The sequence below is a fragment of the Heptranchias perlo genome, chromosome 12 (assembly GCF_035084215.1).
Source record: "Heptranchias perlo isolate sHepPer1 chromosome 12, sHepPer1.hap1, whole genome shotgun sequence".
Taxonomy (NCBI): domain Eukaryota; kingdom Metazoa; phylum Chordata; class Chondrichthyes; order Hexanchiformes; family Hexanchidae; genus Heptranchias; species Heptranchias perlo.
In genome coordinates, this window is record NC_090336.1 from 34,516,331 (window position 1) to 34,538,414 (window position 22,084).

The following is a 22,084-nucleotide window of genomic DNA, read 5'->3' on the forward strand; positions in this document are numbered from 1 at the left end:
GATTAAGAAAGGGAAGATAGATTATGAAAATAAATTAGCAAAAAATATAAAAACAGATAGCAAGAGTTTCTACAGTTATATAAAAAGAAAAAGGGTGGCTAAGGCAAACGTAGGTCCCTTAGAGGATGAGACCGGGAAATTAATGGTGGGAAACATGGAGATGGCAAAAATGCTGAACAAATATTTTGTTTCAGTCTTTACGGTAGAGGACACTAAGAATATCCCAACACTGGACAAACAAGGGGCTCTAGGGGGGAGGAGCTAAATACGATTAAAATCACTAAGGAATTGGTACTCAGTAAATTAATGGGACTCAAGGCGGATAAATCCCCTGGACCTGATGGCTTCCATCCTAGGGTCTTGAGGGAAGTGGCAGTAGGGATTGTGGATGCTTTGGTAATAATTTTCCAAAATTCTCTGGACTCGGCAAAGGTCCCGGCAGATTGGAAAACTGCTAATGTAACACCTTATTTAAAAAGGGTAGTAGGCAGAAGGCTGGAAATTATAGACCAGTTAGCCCAACATCTGTGGTGGGTAAAATTTTGGAGCCTATTATTAAGGAGACAGTAGCGGAACATTTGGATAAACATAATTTAATAGGACAAAGTCAGCATGGCTTTACGAAGGGGAAGTCATGTCTGACAAATTTGCTTGAGTTCTTTGAGGACATAATGTACAGGGTGTATAAAGGGGAACCAGTGGACGTAGTATATTTAGACTTCCAGAAGGCATTCGACAAGGTGCCACATAAAAGATTATTGCTCAAGATAAAGAATCACTGCATTGGGGGTAATATTCTGGCATGGGTGGAGGATTGGTTATCAAACAGGGAGCAGAGAGTTGGGATAAATGGTTCATTCTCGGACTGGCAACCAGTAGCTACTGGTGTTCCGCAGGGGTCGGTGCTGGGTCCATAACTCTTTACAATCTATATTAACGATTTGGAGGAGGCGACCGAGTGTAACATATCAAAGTTTGCAGATGATACAAAGATGGGAGGGAAAGTGGAGAGTGAGGAGGACATAAAAAACCTACAGGGGGATATAGACAGGCTGGGTGAGTGGGCGGAGATTTGGCAGATGCAATACAATATTGGAAAATGTGAGGTTATGCACTTTGGCAGGAAAAATCAGAGAGCAAGTTATTATCTTAATGGCGAGAAACTGGAAAGTACTGCAGTACAAAGGGATCTGGGGGTCCTCGTGCAAGAAAATCAAAAAGTTAGTATGCAGGTGCAGCAGGTGATCAAGATGGCCAACGGAATGTTGGCTTTTATTGCTAGGGGGACAGAATATAAAAACAGGGAGGTATTGCTGCAGTTATATAAGGTATTGGTGAGACCGCACCTGGAATACTGCATACAGTTTTGGTGTCCATACTTAAGAAAAGACATACTTGCTCTCGAGGCAGTACAAAGAAGGTTCACTCGGTTAATCCCGGGGATGAGGGGGTGGACATATGAGGAGAGGTTGAGTAGATTGGGACTCTCCTCATTGGAGTTCAGAAGAATGAGAGGCGATCTTATTGAAACATATAAGATTGTTAAGGGGCTTGATCGGGTGGATGCGGTAAGGATGTTCCCAAGGATGGGTGAAACTAGAACTAGGGGGCATAATCTTAGAATAAGGGGCTGCTCTTTCAAAACTGAGATGAGGAGAAACTTCTTCACTCAGATGGTGGTAGGTCTGTGGAATTTGCTGCCCCAGGAAGCTACATCATTAAATAAATTTAAAACAGAAATAGACAGTTTCCTAGAAGTAAAGGGAATTAGGGGTTACGGGGAGCGGGCAGGAAATTGGACATGAATTTAGATTTGAGGTTAGGATCAGATCAGTCATGATCTTATTGAATGGTGGAGCAGGCTCGAGGGGCCGATTGGCCTACTCCTGCTCCTATTTCTTATGTTATGTTCAATATAGGACAGAAACTGCTTTCACACCACAGAGACCTGGAACGCCCCACTTATCAGTAGTATTTCCTGATACTCACTTTAAAAGTAGAAGCCAGCAAAATTCAAAGAAAGCAAGTGACTACTTTGTAATAGCCTAATACTGAACATGCAAAATTAATATATGGGACAGACTAAGGACAGATTTAGCAGTCAAAAACTGGACATCCATGAACTATATGGGCCATAAGCAACAGCAAAATTGTACATGACCACAATGGTGGCCTGGCGCATCCCTCACTCCTCGATCGCCATCAAGCAAGTAGACCAACCCTATTTCAATGCAGAGTGTAGAAAGGCAAGCCAAGAACAGCACCAGGCATCCTTACTTCAACAATGAACTTTCCTTAACAACAACTTGCATTTATATAGTACTTTTAAAAGGTAGAAAAAAAAAATCACAAATGCTTCATCGAGGCATAATCAAAAAAAGGTCGAAAAGGGTTGTTCAACCAAAGGAGGAGATATTAGTTGGGGTGACCAAAAACTTGGTCAAAGAAGTAGGTTTTTAAGGAGGAGAGGATGGGGAGAGGCAGAGAGATTTAGGGAGCGAATTCCAGCGCGTGGGGATCTAGGCAGCTGAAGGCACGACCACCAATGGTGGGGCAAAGGGAAGAGGATGCACAACTGGCCAGAGTCAGTAACAAAGTTCTAAGGCAGCAGTGGTTGGGGGGGGGGGGGGGCACGGTGGTGGTGGAGAGCTATTGTCGGGTTGGAAAAGATTACAGAGATAGGGAGAGGCAAGGCCATGAAGGAATTCAGACTTGAGAATCAGAAAATAATAACTTTGGTCTTCCCAACACAGCTCATCTAAAACTGGATGTTGGACATGCAGCCTGACAAGAGATGGTGAGTATTCCATTACTCCTGACTTGGGTTTTGTAGAGGAAGTGGCTTTGAGGGGTCAGGTGGTGAGCCACTTGTCTCGAGTACCCAGTCTCAGCCCTGCTTTTGAAGCCACAATATGAACCTGCGACTTTCACCACCGAGACAGACAAAAGCAGCAATGTTGTGAGAACACTATTATATCAAAGATCCCCTCCAAGTCACTGTTCCTTCATCATCGTTGGGCTATTATCCTGGAATCCCATTCCATACATCATTATGAGAGCACCACCCTTACAAAGACTGCAGCAGTTCAAGAAGACCCACTACCACCTTCTCAGGTCTACCAAGGATGGGTACTGAATGTCAGCATCACCCACATCCCAAAATAAAAAATAAAAATACAGAACAGCAGATATTTATATACAATGCATATAAAGCAGTCTGGAAGCTGATGTAGAAGTATATAAGATAGTAAATGGTACAAAAATTTCATAATTCAACATCAAACTAAAGTGACAGTGGGACATAAGGACACAGGTTCAATGAAAAGCAAATTGAGGATTGATGCCAGGAAGTCCTTCTTCACATATAATGGAATTTCAGGCAGGATAGTGAATGCAAAACCCTGCAATAATTTGAGAAACAGTTGGATGCTTTGATGGGGTGGAGAAACTGTAGGTCCTTTCTGGATGGCTGAGCTAAGATGGACCAAGTAACCTTCTTATTTGTACCCATCTTGTGATCACACTTTTGCAGGTTAAGTCTGGACAGCAGTGGGTCAGGGAAGCACCTTACACTGCAATCTGTATTTAATATTTCTTCCCTTTCTTGGTCAAACCCCATAAAATATGAGAATCCACACAGAAGTGGGGTCCACAGTATAACATAACAGTATATTATTCTTAGCAAATCCTTTTTTACATTTTGTTCTATGAAGCTATAATATGCAAGATAAAAATGTTTTACTTTAGCCTGCACAAAAGATATGTAAGGAAAATAAATAAATTTAGCTCAGGAGTATAATTTAAACCTGAACTAAGTTCATCAATCTATAATTTGTAAATTATAGTTCACTCCCCCCACCTCCCATCTTACAGAAGTGTGCTTGAGTCTTCAAAAAGGCACTGAGCCTAAGGTCATTAAAATATACTCTATGGTCTTATTATTTTTCAGTTCGGTTCTCAAATAGTATCTGAACGTTTATGTAGAGAAAAGTCTATATTATTTCTGGATGCTGCACAGATTATAACACTCAGGGTTAATAACAGTGATTTTGAAAACTGAAATTTCCAAGAAAACCCCATAAGTCTTGTAACCATAGTTATGTAACCCTTTACTTTGCTGTGAGGAAATCAGGTTTATAACTAGAATTATTTTCAATAGACTTCTCAATAAGTTATCAATGGATACATATTAACAAGGTTTTATACCACAGAGATTCCTAGGTAGACTCCCCTAATCAGTTGCTCACGCAAGTTTTTCTACTGGCAATTTGCATGATCTCATACCAACCGTGTTGTTTCGGTGTTGTCTATTGCAGTGCTTAGGTGATTGTGCACTGATTAGTTGCGCAGACTACAAAGCTAGGCTTCCAGATATACACGTGGACCAACATGACAACACCATCACATAACAGCATTTATAAATCAAAAGATGTACAAGAGGACTGATCTTTAAACTGCTCCACAGAATCATTGAATTTTGCAGCACAGTTGGAGGCCAGTCAGCTATTCATACCTATACCAACTCTTCGAAAGAGCTATCTACTTAGCCTCAATTATCTGCTCTCTCCTCATATACTTGTAAATTTTTCTTCTTAAAATATTTATCCACTTTCCTTTTAAAAGCTATTATGAATTCTGCTTCCACCACTGCTTCTGGAAGAACATTCCATATCCTAACATGATGTGTAAAATAAATTTCTACCAATCTCTTCATTCATTCTTTTAGTGATGGTTAAAGTTATGGCATCTAGTTAGCAACTAAGTGATCAGTGTCCCTATATACTTTATCAAAGCCCCTAATACTTCTGAACACCTCTATCAGCTCTCCTCTTATACGCTAACTAAAAGAACCTCTGTTTCTCTGTATCTTTATAACTAAAGCCTTTCATCTCTGACATCATAGTGAATATCTTCTGCATGTCCTTGACATCCTTCCTTAAGTAGGGACTTGTACTCAATGCCTATATTTATAAAATGCTTTTCATTTTACAGATTTATAAACTTGCTCTTCCAACACTTCCAAAAATGTTCCATAAATGTGAATTAAAAGTGTTAAATCATAAATTTCTTAAGTATTAGTATTAAACTAAAGTTACTGTAATCTGTTATCAGAGACAGAGTGCCTGAGCACTTGGACAAGTATCAGTTGATCAAAGAGAGGCAGCATGGATTTGTGACAGGCAGGTCACGTCTGACTAATCTGGTTAATTTTATTTAGATCACTAGCATGGTGGACAGGGAAGTATCTATGGATGTTGTCTGTATGGACTTCCCGAAGGTATTGGTTAAGGTTCCGCACAAGAGATTATTAGCAAAAATGAGAACGCACGGACCTGGAGGTATTAATAAATTAAAAAGGTCACTCATTTAGTTTCCATGAAAAAAAATGGAGAAAATTATGGAATTTAATCCCCAAAACACCATTAAAAAATCCCAGAATACCACATCATAAAAATGGAATTTGACTTATTTCAGTCATTGTAATTCAGTGACCCTAGAGATAGTTATGTTAGAGATTTCATCAGTATTTTTTTTTTAAAAACATATTCAGCACCTGACTTCTCCAATTAGTGAGCCCCAGCTTCTTACAAACTACAGTATGCCTTTCTTTGCCTAATGTCTAGGTAATTTGTAATGCACCCAAGAGTCCAAGAAAACTTTGGTCCCTTTATTCAGTTTTCTGGTTGTATCATGAGACCTTGTGTGATGCTCTTTGACTTTGGAAGGTGGTAGAATAAACATTCCACAAGACATGGCTAAGGCTATAAACTGCCAAACAAATTTAATAAAATGATAAATGAACAGTAGCAATAATGCACTGTAGATTTACAGTAGTTACAGGCTTCGCAATGCCTCCTCAGAGCAAAGAAAATAAATGGTTGCATTTGCTATACTAAACTTCAATATGAAATGGGCCTGATTCAAGCTCCCTGATTTTACTTTATATGGCAGTTTGTTGTTCACCTTCTATGGGATCTCTAGTCCATCTATATCTCTCTGATGGGTTCAAATGGACTACTTACTTAAAAAACACAGATACTTCTCAAAATTTGACCAGGAAATGTAAATATGCATCTCTTAAATTCAAATAGAGCTGCCAATCAAACATATATTCAAATAAAATCCACAGGAGTCTTGTATTTGAATTGAATGGATTGACCAGTATCTTGGATACCTGTCACAGACATAATGGCTCTGATTTTCTTTTTCTAGTGTCAATCGTGTGGAAAGGTTAAGAAGTGGTGTTATGCTGATAGCACTTCAATTTCCTGAGTCAACTTCTTTGCATCTTTATTCACAGATCCAGCTGCAAACTGGGCCAAGTGTGGGAACAATTAAAGGGAGTATCAAAATCAGAAGGTCAATAAATTCTGAAAGTCTTTAGAAAGTCTCAAAAGGCATTTCAATCCATTAGCAGCCTTTCAAAGATGAACAGACAAGGGATTAAGCAGTAACAAAAAATAAATGAAGGAAAAGAAAACCCTATGTGCAACCTTCAGGTGATCGGTTCGGTCATTGGCAATGCCAGCCCAATGATAGGTTAGTGGCAAGCATCCTTACAGAAGATTGCACAACTCTGCATCTGACTCTGCTAGATCCAGACCCTGTGAAAACACATACCCACAGTCAGTGCCAGGTTAAGTGCAACAAAGCCTGCAAATATGGTTGGTGATATCTTGGCAAATGCAGCCAATCAGGCTTTACTGGCTGATAACCCTTAAATTGTGAAATGCTTTGATCAGGATACTACTGAAGAACCAGTCAGCATTTGCTAATTATCTCATCACCTCTGTCTGCCCATATGGGTGTGTGGGTACCACTGTATGGGCAAAGAGCACCTCTTGTACATCCCAACCTGCCTGGCATTTCTACAGGGGTCTCTCTCGTCTTTGCAGCACCTCACATTGGCAAACCTATCAATGGCTGTAATAATGCTGCAGGAAAAAAAAACAATTGTCTCAAAAGCTCAAGAGAACCTATATCCCAGGAGGAAACAAAAAAAATTATGAAAAATGGGTAAAAATAGCCTGAAAACAGCAAGTTTATTTTCTTGTGCCTTTTAGCGCCTAGAAATCTTGGACAACAACTTGCATTTATATAGCGCCTTTAACATAGTAAAACATCCCAAGGCACTTGACAGGAGGGTTATCAAACAAAATTCGACACCGAGCCACGTAAGAAGACATTTGGCCAAAAGCTTGGCCAAAGAGGTAGGTGTTAAGGAGCGTCTTAAAGGAGAGAGAGGTAGAGAGGCTGAGAGGTTTAGGGAGGGAATTCCGGAGCTTAGGGCCTAGGCAGCTGAAAGCACGGCCGCCAATGTTGGAGCGATTAAAATCGGGGATGGGCAAGAGGCCAGTACTGGAGGAGCGCAGAGATCTCGGAGGATTGTAAGGCTGGAGGATGTTACAGAGATAGGGAGGGGTGAAGCCGTGGAGGTATTTGAAAACAAGGATGAGAATTTTAAAATTGAGGTGTTGCCGGACCAGTAGCCAATGTAGGTCAACGAGCATAGTGTTGGTGCGAGTTAGGATACGAGCAGCAGAATTTTGGATGAGTTCAAGTTTATGGAGGGTGGAAGATGGAAGACTGGCCAGGAGAGCATTAGAAGAGTCAAGTCTAGAGGTAACAAAAGCATAGATGAGGGTTTCAGCAGATGAAGTGAGGCGGGGCGGAGACGAGCGATGTTACGGAGGTGATGATCAGTCTTGGTGATGGAGTGGATATGGGGACGCCCAGTTATACTAGTAATTGTTTTGTGTTTCTGTAGACAGTGCTGACCACGGCAAAAATGTAGGAAGCAGGAAATCCTTCCGCTCACACCCACACATCATGCACCATTGGGACAGAGAGCTGACATTAGGGTTTTCTGCATATGTGTCCTCTTTGCAACACCCCAAAAACAGGTGCTAACAGGTTTTCTGATGAGGAGTATCAAGGACAACATCTGCTCTGAAAATACAGTGTATCAAAACAAGCTGAGCCATTTTCTGAGTGAACCAGATTTTTAACACCTTTTATAACATAATATACAAGAAGTGTTTTTGTCATATCACTCGCCTCAGATTCAATACTTCTGAATGTTGCTAACACAGCACTTGAGGACCAAGGTTGTGCTGTTCATGATTTGTTTTGACATGGAAGGTGAAGCCCAACCAAATGATCTGGTCTACTGACGCAGAAAATACTTTTGCAAAGCCCTTTGCGCACACCCTGTGCTAGCTAATCCAGACTGCTACTGAACTTTCACAGTACACAAGACAAAGATATTGGATACTCATATTGTATTCGTGCAGGGCGATGCTCCCTCACAACAGACATACATTTTTGTCATGGATTAATTGTAATTCTACTAAGGAATTGTGGTGAGTATACACAGTAAGTATAGTTGTAGCTTCCGCAGTTTCCAGATGATACTTGGGCATTCTTTTTCAATTGCTGAATAGACTGTTTCCCATGACAGTATTTCGAGCCTTAAGTAAACAGACTGGGTGTTCCTTGGATGTTGGTGTGGACATGAATCAGTGAATTAAAGATAAGCAAATCTAACTTTGCAATGTGGAAAACACTACACAGCATTTTACAGGATTCAATTAACATTCATAAGATGCAGTCAGCTTAGTTTAGAAGCAATAGGTCATGCCTCACAAATCTACTGGAATTCTTTGGGGAGGTAGTTGAATCAGTGGACAAGGGTTATGCAGTGGATCTAAATTACTTGAATTTTGCAAAGGCATCAGATAAGGTTCTGCATCCAAGCTTTTTAAATGACGATAATAATGGTGCATGAGATTGACAACAAATTAGCTAGCTGGATTCAAATCTGGCTTGCCAATAAAAAGCAATCAACAGAAAATGGTGACATTAAATGCACCAGACTTAATCTGGAGGATAGTAACCAGTGGATTCCACAGTTCCAAGTCCTCTGCTGTTTATACTATTCTAAACCATACGGAGAAGGATACTTCTAGGAGTATTATAAAAAGGATATAGAATTACTGGTGACTGTGCAAAAAAGATTCACAAGGATGATACCAGAACTGAGGGGATATACTTAATCAGGAAATACTGAACAGGCTGGAGCTCTTTTCTCAAGAGAAGACTGAGAGGTGACCTGATAGGGGTCTAAGATTATGAAAGGATTTGTTAGGGTAGATGTTGAGAAAATGTTTCCATTTGTGGAGGGAGTCCAAAACTAGAGGTCATCAATATAAGATAGTCACTAATAAATCCAATAGGGAATTCAGGAGAAACTTCTTTACCCAAAGAGTGGTAGGAATGTGGAACGTGCTACCACAAGTAGTTGAGGTGAATAGCATAGACGCATTAAAGGGGAAGCTAGATAAGCACTTGAGGGAAAAAGGAATAGAAGGATATGCTGGTAGGGTTAGATGAAGAGGGGTGGGAGAAGGCTCTTGTGGAGCATAAACACCGGCATGTACCAGTTGGGCCAAATGGCCTATTTCTGTGCTGGAGGCTCTGTGGGGGATAAATTGGATAAGGGCCATTTTTGGGCACAGGTAGCGTGATGCCCTATTAACCCACGCCCAATGACCCCTGCGCAGGCAGGACGAGAGTTTCGTGAGGGCTGAGGACTCACCTGCAATCAGCGTTCCATTCCAGGTCTTGCACGTCGATTCAATGTAATTTGCACTTTCCACCTGCAGATGGAGCTCCAATCTCTTAAAGGCAGGCTGTCTCCTAAAAATCTCTTAAAGGTAACTGGTACATGTTATTTGCTGAAAATAACAATCTGCTGTCTGCACGGAGTCTGAACGGAGATCAGACAACGCACATGCAAAACACAGATACAGCTCCCGTCCCTATGTTTACAAACTGATGAGTTATTTTAAAAATTGAGTAAAGGTTGTGCACTACTAAACATCACATTCTCCAATCTGCATGCCAGACCTCACCAATCTTGTTTGTACCAAGCCTGCGAGATTGCATGCACCAAGGTTCTCTGCTGATGCACTAGAGGCCTTGGTGCAAGAGGTGGACAGAAGGAGGGACATTCCATATCTCGATATCTGCAGGTGGGGGCGGGAAGGCAAAACGCCAGACATACACCCAAAAGGTAGTGGGAGGCAGCAGGGGACGAAGTTAATGCCAGGCGCACAGCACCATGAATGTGGATGCAGTACAGGAAGAAGTTCAATGCTTTGACACGAGTGGTCAAGGTGAGTGAAGTCAACTATCAAGTGGCATTTCTTACTAACTGCACCACTAGCCGCATCCACTGCTCCACACACTACACCACTACCCCCCATCACCCACATATCAACAAACTCTTTCCATCAGTACTCAACTCTTCCAATCAGATGCTTCCTTTCACCCTTACACATTACCACTGTTGCAAGCCGCCCACCCACAACTCACAGGCTACACACACTGGCAGCTATTCAACCATGACAGGCACATCACCCAAACACACGTCCTGCTTTCTTGCAGAAGGTGGCGCATATCAGGAGGCAGCAAGTGACAGTGGCATTTAGCCCGTCGTGCCTGTTCCGCCATTCAATGAGATCTTGGTGGACCTGTGATGTAACTCCATACACCCGCCTTAGCCCCATATCCCTCAATACCCTTGGTTCACAGAATTCTATCAATCTCAGATTTAGAATTCACAATTGAGTTAGCATCAACTGCCGTTTGCAGAAGAGCATTCCGAACTTCTCCCATCCTTTGCGTGTAGAAGCATTTCCTAACTTCACTCCTGCACGTCCTGGCTCTAATTTTTAGGCTATGTCCTGGCGTCCTAGTATTCAAATATAGGAGGCCTCCAAAAACAGTTACAAATGTCTCGGCAGCCAGAAGCAATAATCCAGCCACTTATCGATAAATCCTGCATGGTCCCTTTAAATAGCGCTGGTGGGGGTCCTCCAGACACATTCAGATGGTCGGGGTTAAGATTGTGCGTTGAGTTGAGCGTTAGACATCATTTTGGGACTTATCACTTTAAATCAGCGTTGCACACTGATTGTCGCCATTTTCTCCCTACTTTACATGGTTCCAGAATGCCTTATCTGCACCTGCGCTAACTCCTATACCAAGATGGCATCCGGCGCACGTCACGCTGGAAACATACATGCACAGCCAAGACCCCATCTTGGATGTCGGAGAGGCCTGCAGCGCCGAAACAATGGGCGCTACACGGACCAATTTAGCGCCCCATGTAACTCTATGTAGCTCTACTATCACATTTTCTGAGGACATCATCCTACATGTGGACAATGACTGTATTCAAAGGAGAAATAACAGGTTATTGTTTCAAGCAGAACCTGAAATATTGGCCTTTTTAAAAAATCTTTATAGAGATAAGGGAAGTAGACTCTATGGAAATGAGGAAAAACTATCCGGCTGAATACTCTAGCTGGAAATTTCTGACACAAAAGAAACCTAATATAACACTTGGCGCTTGCTACTGACTGCCAGCTCAGAATAAAAGGAAGTACAAGGTCATTTTGCAAAGGAAAAGGAGGATGTGAAAATGGGAAGGTATATATTTGGGGGATTTTAGCAAACCAAATGTAAATTGGAACGTGCAAGTGGCTTAGAGTCAGCGTTGGTAAATGTAATGCATGATTGCTTCATGACCCAATATGTCAGGGAAGCCGTAAGAGGCAGTTTTCAACTGGACTTGGTAATGGCGTGATTCTGACCACATACATAAAATGGAAGTTGAGGCATTTCTAGTGCTGACGACCATAACACGACTGGTAACCATAACGTGATTAGAATCACAGAATCTTACAGCACCGAAGGAGGCTATTTGGCCTGTCAGGCCTGTGCCAGCTCTTTGAAAGAGGTGTCCGATTTAATCCCACTCCCCAGCTTTTTCCCCAAAACCCTGCAAATTAGTCCCCTTCAAGTACATGTCTAATTGCCTTTTGAAAGTTCCTATGGAATTTGCTCCCACTCCCTTTCAGATAGTGCTTTCCAGATCTTAACAACCCTCTGTTTTGAAAAAAAAACTAATTTCCTCTCTAGTTCTTTTGCCAGTTATTTTAAATCTATGACCTCTGGTTACCAACCCACTTGCCAGTGGAAATAGTATCAAAACCCCTCATTATTTTGAACACCTCTATTATGTCTCCCCTTAACCTTCTCCGTTCTGAGAACAATCCCAGCTTCTCCAATTTCTCCACATAACTGAAGTCCCTCATCCCTGGTATTATCCTGGTAAACCTCCTCCGTACCTTCTCAGAGGCCTTGACATCCTTCCTAAAGTATGGTGCCCAGAATTGTACACCATACAAATCACTAAAGCTGGAATAAAGGTTTAGCTTGACTTCCTTGTTTTTGTATTCAATGCCCCTAGTTACAAAGCCAAGTATCCCATACACTTTCTTAACCACCTTATCAACTTGATCGGCCACTTCCAAAGATTTGTGAATATGCATCCCCGGGGTCCCTCTGTTCTTGCACCGCCCCCCCCTCAAAATAGTACCATTTAGATTATACTGCCTCTCCACGTTGTTCCTCCCAAAGTGCATCACTTTAGACTTATCCACATTAAATTTCATCTGCCATGTGTCTGCGCCCATTTCACCAGTCTGTCTATGTCCTCAAGGCTGCTACAATCCCCCTCACTTTTCATTATGTTGCCAAGTTTTGTGTCATCCGCAAACTTCAAAATTGTATTCCCTATATCCAAGTCCAGGTCATTCATATATAATTAAAAGCAAAATACCGCAGATGCTGGAAATCTGAAGTAACAATATCATTTATATATAAGAAAAGCAATGGTTCTAATCCAGATCCCTGAGGGACCCCACTGCATACTTCTCTCCAGTCAGAAAAACATCCGTTCACCACTACTCTCTGCCTCCTATCCCTTAGCCAATTAAATGTCCAAGTTACCACCATCCCTTTAATCCCATGTACTTCTATTTTCCAAATAAGTCTGTTAGGTGGTACTTTATCAAATGCCTTTTGAAAGTCCCTATATACATCTACTGCATTACCTTCATCAACACTGTCTATACTTCAACAAAAAACTCAATCAGGTTAGTCAGACACTATTTGCCTTTAAGAAATCCATGCTGGCTGTCTCTTATTAACCCATGCTTCTACAAGTGAGAATTAATTTTGTTCTTAACAGTGGTCTCGAGAAGATTTCCCACCAATGACATTAGACTTACTGGCCTGTAGTTACCAGGTTTATCCCTCCTTTTTTTAATATTAGGGGTGTAACATTTGCAATCCTCCAGTCCTCTGGCACCACTCCCATATCCAAGGATGATTGAAGGATTGTGGTAAGAGCTTTTGCTATCTCCACAGTTGCTTCCCTCTAGCAACCTAGGATGCGTCCCATCTGAACTTTGAATGACGCCAACTTATTTAGCAGCTCCTTTCTATCTTTTTATGTCCTATCCAATATCTTTACTCCCTCCTCCTCTACTGCGACATTAACTTCATCCTCCTCTTTTGTGAAGACAGATGCAAAGTACTCGTTCAGTACCTCAGTCGTGTCCACTGCCTCCACAAGATTTCCTTCATTGTTCCTAATCGGCCCCACCATTCCTTTAATTATTCTTTTACTTTTTATATGTTTATAGAAGATTTTTTGGTTCCCCTTTATGTTACCCACTAATCTTTTCTCATTCACTCTTTGCCCTTCTTATATCCTTTTTCAAATTCCCCCTGCACTTTCTGTATTCTGCCTGGTTTTCTATTGTATTCCGTACCTGATATTTCTCATAAACCTCCTTTTTCTGTTTTATTTTAACCTCCATTTCCTTTGTCATCCAGAGAGCTCTAGCTTTGGATGCCTTTGTGGGACTATGCTTGTTATGCACCTGACTTGTCTCCACCTTGAAGGCCTGCCATTGCTCATTTACTGTTTTCTTGGCCAATCTTTGTCCCCAATCCACTTGTGCTAGATCTCTTCTCAAATCACTGAAATTGGCTCTCTTCCAGTTGGGTATTTTCACTGTTGATTTTTCTTTATCCCTTTCCATAACTACTTTAAACCTAATTATATTATGATCACTATTACCCAGATGTTCTCCCACTGAAACACACTCCACTTGCCCTACTTCATTCCCCAGAACTAGATCCAGCACTGCTTCCTTCCTCATTGGGTTATTAAACCTTGGGAAACAACACTGCACACAGCTAACACCTAAACGTATAATTTTTAAATTACCCCCAACTATAAGAGGAAAGAGCTAAAGCAGATTAATTGGGAGGAAAATTATTTATTAACACCTCCTCCAAGACCAAATTGAATACCTCAAAAGGCATACTGAAGAACATGTAGGACAAACACAGACCTAAGGTTAAGAGTAGACTCACAAAACATAACTGTAAATAGACTAATAAATATAAGACAGAATTAGCAATGAAATAAGAAGAGGCAGAAGGCTCAATTAGAAGAGAACAGGAAACTTCAGAAGCTTGACAAAATGGCAATCAGAAAGGCAAAAGTCTGGAGATTAGTACAGGTACAGATGCCAAACACAGCAAGGAAGTCTTTCAACATTTTAACATCAAAAGAATAGAACAATCAGGTACCAACTGAGACTAGGGATTAAAGTTGTGAAATGCTAGCAATGATTATAAGAATGTCATCAAATGTTGAAGCGGTACAAGATGGGAAACAAGTTAACAAAATCGATTTTCAAGAAGGGGACGAATTTAATTCAGACAACTGCAGACCCATAAGTCTTACATCTACTAAAATAACAGAATCAATTATTAGGAGCAAACCTGGGGACCGCCCGTATGAGAGCAATCCAATAAATAAGGGGCTGCATGGCTTTGAAAGATGGTAAATCCTGCCTTGACTTTTTTGAAGAAATGACATCCCAAGTGAACAGTGAAAAACCATATGCTGTGACATACTTAGATTTCAAAAAAAACTTTTGATAACTTTTACCAACAAGCCAGGGGATCAACCTGGTTCAATGAAGAGTGTAGAAGAGCATGCCAGGAGCAGCACCAGGCATACCTAAAAATGAGGTGCCAACCTGGTGAAGCTACAACTCAGGACTACATGCATGCTAAACAGCGGAAGCAACATGCTATAGACAGGGCTGAGCGATTCTACAACCAACAGATCAGATCAAAGCTATGCAATCCTGCCACATCCAGTCGTGAATGGTGGTGGACAATTAAACAACTAACGGGAGAAGGAGGCTCTGTAAACATCCCCATCCTCAATGGTGGCAAAGTCCAGCACGTGAGTGCAAAAGACAAGGCTGAAGCATTTGCAACCATCTTCAGCCAGAAGTGCCAAGTGGATGATCCATCTTGGCCTCCTCCCGATATCCCCACCATCACAGAAGCCAGTCTTCAGCCAATTCGATTCACTCCACGTGATATCAAGAAATGTCTGAGTGCACTGGATACAGCAAAGGCTATGGGCCCCGACAACATCCCGGCTGTAGTGCTGAAGTCTTGTGCTCCAGAACTAGCTGCGCCTCTAGCCAAGCTGTTCCAGTACAGCTACAACACTGGCATCTCCCCGACAATGTGGAAAATTGCCCAGGTATGTCCTGCCCACAAAAAGCAGGACAAGTCCAATCCGGCCAATTACCGCCTCATCAGTCTACTCTCAATCATCAGCAAAGTGATGGAAGGTGTCGTCGACAGTGCTATCAAGCGGCACTTACTCACCAATAACCTGCTCACCGATGCTCAGTTTGGGTTCCGCCAGGACCACTCGGCTCCAGACCTCATTACAGCCTTGGTCCAAACATGGACAAAAGAGCTGAATTCCAGAGGTGAGGTAAGAGTGACTGCCCTTGACATCAAGGAGCCCTAGTAAAATTGAAGTCAATGGGAATCAGGGGGAAAACTCTCCAGTGACTGGAGTCATACCTAGCACAAAGGAAGATGGTAGTGGTTGTTGGAGGCCAATCATCTCAGCCCCAGGACATTGCTGCAGGAATTCCTCAGGGCAATGTCCTAGGCCCAGCCATCTTCACCTGCTTCATCAATGACCTTCCCTCCATCATAAGGTCAGAAATGGGGATGTTCGCTGATGATTGCACAGTGTTCAGTGCCATTCGCAACCCCTCAGATAATGAAGTAGTACGTGCCCACATGCAGCAAGACCTGGACAACATCCAGGATTGGGCTCATAAGTGGCAAGTGACATTCGTGCCAGACAAGGACCATCTCCAACAAGAGAGAGTCTAACCACCTCCCCTTGACATTCAACGGCATTACCATCACCAAAACCCCACCATCAACATCCTGGGGGTCACACTGACCAGAAACCTAACTGGACCAGCCACATAAATACTGTGGCTACAAGAGCAGGTCAGAGGCTGGGTATTCTGCGGCGAGTGACTCACCTCCTGACTCCCCAAAGCCTTTCCACCATTTACAAGACACAAGTCAGGAGTGTGATGGAATACTCTCCACTTGCCTGGATGAGTGCAGCTCCAACAATACTCAAGAAGCTCGACATCATTCAGGACAAAGCAGCCCACTTGATTGGCACCCCATCCACCACCCTAAACATTCACTCCCTTCACCACCAGCGCACCATCAAGGATGCACTGCAGCGACTCGCCAAGGCTTCCTCGACAGCACCTCCCAAACCCGCGACCTCTACCAACTAGAAGGACAAGGGCAGCAGGCAAATGGGAACAACACTACCTGCACGTTGCCCAAGTCACACACCATCCCGACTTGGAAATAGATCACTGTTCTTTCATCGTCACTGGGTCAAAATCCTGGAACTCCCTACCTAACAGCACTGTGGGAGAACCTTCACCACACAGACTGCAGCAGTTCAAAAAGACGGCTCACCACCACCTTCTCAAGGGCAATTAGGGATAGGCAATAAATGCTGGCCTCATCAGCGACACCCACATCCCATGAACAAATAAACAAAAACTTATGAAACTGAAAGCAGTGCAAATTCACAGTAAAACCACAGACAAGGTTTCGGCTGAAGGAAATAAAGCAGTGGGTATGTTAGGACGGTGTTGTCAGAGTGGGTGTTGGGATTCACACTACCAATCCCCAGGATAAGAAGTAGTTATTTTGCACAGGCTGCCATTAAAAAAGTGTGTTAATGCTAGCCAGTATTGGAGAAATACTTTGTGAAGAATGACATTGAATGTTGTAAATACAGACCGAGCTTATCAAATACTCTACGAAACATCATGGCCAGAAACTCCTTGGAGCTGCTCCCGCTTCATTAGTGTTACTTCATCGGAATTGCAACAACCAAAGCAGACAGAGATGGTGGAATTATAGATGGAGAATTATTCCAGGGCTTGTGTCTTCAGGTGCAGAAGAATTAACTGGCATTATTTTACTAGTTCGCCTTAGTTTTACCTTGTAAAGCAGGAAATACTGCTTATGACTGCACTAATTAGTGCTACAGTGTGGGACGCCAGGGTGGTTGAGTGCGTGACAAGCAACATATGACACCTAGATGTTGAAAACGCTCATCACAGTGCCACTGACAGGGGTAACTGATACGACAAGCAGTATGATTGGTAACCAAACCTCGTTGTAAACCTTAGAAGTTTTCAATGAAACACGAGGTCCACATATTGAATTTAATATATATTTATATTATGAAGTCTTTAAACAAACACCGATGTATATAATTAGTCTGAGTTGTTTACTTCATAAGTTTTCAATATTTAATTTGCTTCTCTTTTGTTCTCCAAAAAAGAAAAAGACCTTAGAAATAATGTTTGATAAAATAAATATTGAAAATAGTATGAGAGTTTTAGAATAAGAATTAAATCTATCTCTCTGAAGTTAAAAAAAAGTGGTAATAGTTCAAATGTAAAAGATTAACTGAATTTAGGATTTAAAAATACTCCAAATGGTTCTCAAGACATTTTGAAGCACAAAAGAAACAGAAATGTTCTCACAGAATGAGAAGATGTAAGGCCCAATTTTGTGAGACTCCACTGGTGATGTGGAGCTTTGCCAGAGGCAAGCATGAATTTGGGAGACCCCGTCTGCCCATCCAAGTGAATGTAAAAGAGCCCATGGCACTCTTCGAAGAACAGCAGGAGAGTTCTCCAGTGACCTGACCAATATTTTTCCTTCAATCAACATCATTAAAAACAGATTATCTGGTCATTTATCTCATTGCTGTTTGTGGGACCTTACTGTGCGCAAACTGGCTGCCGTGTTTCCCCACATTACAACAGTGACCACATTTCAAAAGTATTTCATTGGCTTTGAAGCGCTTTGGGACATCCTGAGGTCGTGAAAGACGCTATATAATTCTAAGTGCTTTTTTTCTTTAAGTGCACAGGCCTACAAGCATCGCTGTTCAGGGGTTTCAAAGATAAATCACTAGCCATGTCCTGTAGAAGATAGCCCTGGCCTCCTAGCAGCAATCAGTTTAACTGAAACTTCAAATAAAGCGGGCAATGTGGCCTGCCACAAAATGAAGACATCATGGATGCTTCTTCAATAACAAGCATTTTCTTGTGCCCTATGATGTAGTCACACAGCGCCTTGCAGTCTGTTGTTTCTGTGGTTAGACACAACCTGAAGCTCTTTCTGTTCATGCAGGCAATAGAGTTAACGTGAGGAGCCCTAATGTGTATATGGGTACCATCTACCACATCCTGGACTCTTGGAAGCCATGTAGGAAATGTAAATACAATGCCCAAATTTACTGTAGAACACACCAGTCAGACGCTAAAGCAAAGATTCCTCTATAACCCAGCAAAGATGTTGAAAACAATAATGGTCTGCTGCAAAACTTTGCAATGCAAATAAGAGTAAGCTTGCAGCAGGATGAAGAGAAGACCCACAGTGCAGTAGCAGCACAGGAGGATGAAGAAGAGTTGAAGGATGACAAAAAAAAGAGGAAAAGCAGGATGTGCCAATGGCGTAGCCAGGAAGATTGGTATGGCAGAAATTCTAGCTTAACTGCCATCCTGCACTATCCTACTATTGTTATTACCTTAAAATGATCCTTCTCAATAAAAGCCATATGCGCTACAGATGAATAAACTACTCAAAATTTATACGGTGATATTTACATGAAGTGGTGCTCCTTGCTTACCACATGCTTCTCCTTGGTGACTATAGCAGCCTAACCTGTTACTACATTAAAAGTGCTCACTGAGTTAAAGGAGGAAGTGTGATGGCAAGCTGCTGTTGTACATTACAGAGCTTCAAGGGAGGTGATATTGTACTTTGGCGTGCGAGGTTCCACCACCTGCACTGGCACTTCTTCAAAGTACTGAGGGAGGTGGACTATGTTGGAAGGATATGCAGTCACTGTATGAGAGGAAGCTGCCTTATTTGCCACTTCTGTTATGCCCCAACAGGATGACCAGTGATCTACACAAGACCAAACTGTAGCATACCATTGTGGAGTGTAAATCCGACCATCAAGGCTATCTCAAACTGATCTGGCAGCAACATCAAGTTGGGGCCCAAGCTTCAACAGCCTCAGAGACAGTGTTTATGAGACAAAATATCTCTAGCCTTTGTCCTTCTAGCCTCAAGGCCTCCTTGGAGATAGCCATAAGTTTCTCTGTACTCCATAGTACTGCAGTTATGTAAATCTTTCACATAAAGATGCACTGCTGTACATTCTCCAACAATTCCTGTAGAGTGTTCAGCGCTCTCTCAAAAAAGCCATTCACTGATCAACTCGCTTCTGAAGACTGACCCAATAACGTACTAATTCCTTGCCCATAGAGCAGAGGATTGTCTTAGGTTGCGTCTCTGGTCAACTGCTTGCTATTCCTTGGTTGCCACATACTCTTGCTGTTCCTCACTTGTAATGGATATTTTCACTTGGTGCTTCCTCCTCAAATTCACTATCTATATTTCCCAAGGTCCTTGGATCTGTGACGGTGCTTGATCCAGGTGGAGCATGTGACGCAACCTGCTGTGAAGTGCTCGGATCCTGAATGTCATCAGCTAATGCTGCTTCATCTTAGGGAGACCCTATAGGAAGAGAAAGGGATGTGTTACAAAGGGTTCGGGATGAATTGGTTTCTAAGAAAGATATGTTACAAATATATAGCAATGTTGTGCAATGTATATCTCTGTGTTACTGTGTGAGAGAGTGAGTAAGGAAACTAAGAGTAATAAAAGAAGCATACTTGCTGGGCAGTGGAAGCATAATTTCAAATTGTCCCACCCCTACTCCTTTCTCAAAATGCCATCTCTTGAAATCACGACAGCTCCTTCAAATGAGCAGGTCCCCCGCCGGTGCATGTGTGCTCACAGTAGTTGTGAGCAGCTTTCTCCTGGAAACACACACACAAGACATTGAGATTACAGAATTTGGTAGAGCACCTGACAGCCATCCACACAGCCAATACCCATCCCTCCTTGTGTGAATGCATTCCAATGCAAAACATTAACATTGCCATTTTTCCTCTCAAGATGCAATATTTCACACTTTTCCACATTAAATTGCACCTGCTATCTGTCTGCCTATTCCACTAATCAGTCTATGTCCTCCTGAAATCTTACTTCTTGTTTGCCAATCTCCCCACCTTTGTATCACCACAAATTTCAGTATCATGCTCCCTATAGCCAGGTCCAAATTATGCATCTAAATTCTGGTGGCAGTGCTAGTTCAGAGCACATCTTTCAACAGTGCAGGTATTGTGTATGTCCCAGAGAAAGTGTTCCTTTCTGCTTTTCTGCAATGACAGTGTGTGTAGAAAAGGGAAAAGATATCTATTCTTTGCATTCTGCCTTCCTAAGGGTGCTACAGCTCAGTTTTGATTTGTACCATGTGTACAATTTCTCAGTGTGGTGGGTATACTTACTTTGGCATTGCAATGGAGGCGAGGAGGAATGTGGGAAAAACTGCCTCTCTTGAAGGTAACACCTTTAAGATTCTGCTGCAGGAGGTGCAGCAAAAGGTGGCGGTCTTTTCTGGAGGTCAAGATTGCCTCCCTTCAAAGCAAACATGCAAGGTGCTTGGATAGAGGTTGCCAAGTGAGTGAATGGAGTCTTCCCAAGTCATTTGTTCACAGTAGCTATGAACAGCTGTAACCTAGGGCTCGATTTTCAAATGGCAGCGGGGGGGGCGGGTCGATGGGCTCGCGGCAAACAAGGATAATAAAATCTTACCATTCTCCACATGATCGAAAGGTAATTGATGCACGTTAATCTTGTTTCCGGGTTTTGCGCCCGGGAGCCAGCCTAATGGATAGGCTGGCTGCCTACAGGTGCTGCAGCGCCGAGGGGGAGGGGGAGAAAGAGAGAAAGCGCAGACAGTGGTGGGGTGGGGGGGGGGGGGGGGTGCAGGTGACATCATTTGAAAGGTAGGTTTATTTATTTTTTTAAACTTTGTGAAATGTTATTTTATTTAATTTATTTCGTGTATTTTTACCTGATCCGGCCCTACACACCAGGTTTCACCAGGCATGAATCAGAAGCCGTAGGAAAGCCACCCAGTTAAGTTGAAAATCATTTTAACTACCTACGATGTAACAAATAAAGTCCCTTAAGATGCGTCGGCAGGTTGGAGCCGGATTCCTTACCCACTCTGGATTTTACCAATTTTCACTGCCCCCCCCACCCCCAACGCACCCGGACTTTCATTTGAAAGTCGAGCCCCTAGAAGCACATGCATGACATCCAGATGTTTGAAATTGGTATGGCATCCTGATTTTAAAGGCTGCTCAATACTACTGTAAGCAAATGACCTGGAAGAGACCTGGAGCAGTTATCCCCATATTCCTCTAACGTAATTATGCAGCCAAACAGAAATGCACTCCCTTTCCTCACCGGATTTCCTCTCCCCCAAGTCAACTGCATTATTAAAATAAGGAGGGTCGAGCCTGACAAAATTGAGTGAAGCCAATTCTCCCCATTGCAGGCATAAAATCAGATTATCGTTTGCATTTGGACAGTCCAGAGGAAAACTTACTGGTGCATGCAGGTAAATTCTGCAAACTGCACAGATGTGGTTAGTAACTCCTTTCAACTGTTCTGGGGAAAAATATCCAGTTGAAAACCAAGCTTTTGAAATGGGTGGAGTCCTCGAAGTAAAGATTTTGAATCAAGGTATTAAAAGACAAAGATATAATTTATCAATAAATTTAATCATGTTATTTTGAAATATGCAACTTTTCATACCTTTATTTTGTTTAAAACTTCATTTTAAAGA

At 42.2% G+C, this 22,084-nt stretch overlaps 1 protein-coding gene across 8 annotated transcripts in view; it reads right to left on the reverse strand.

Annotated features, from left to right (window-relative positions):
• Positions 1-22,084, reverse strand: part of stk33 (serine/threonine kinase 33) — a 231,786-nt gene that overhangs the window by 87,335 nt on the left and 122,367 nt on the right. The window contains exon 1 of one of the 8 annotated variants that reach the window (XM_067993925.1): positions 9,599-9,780. The exons of the other annotated variants lie outside the window; for them this stretch is intronic. The gene's annotated coding sequence lies outside the window, so the exon portion shown is untranslated. Of the gene's footprint in view, positions 1-9,598; positions 9,781-22,084 lie in introns of those variants that run through there. 8 annotated transcript variants of the gene reach the window in all.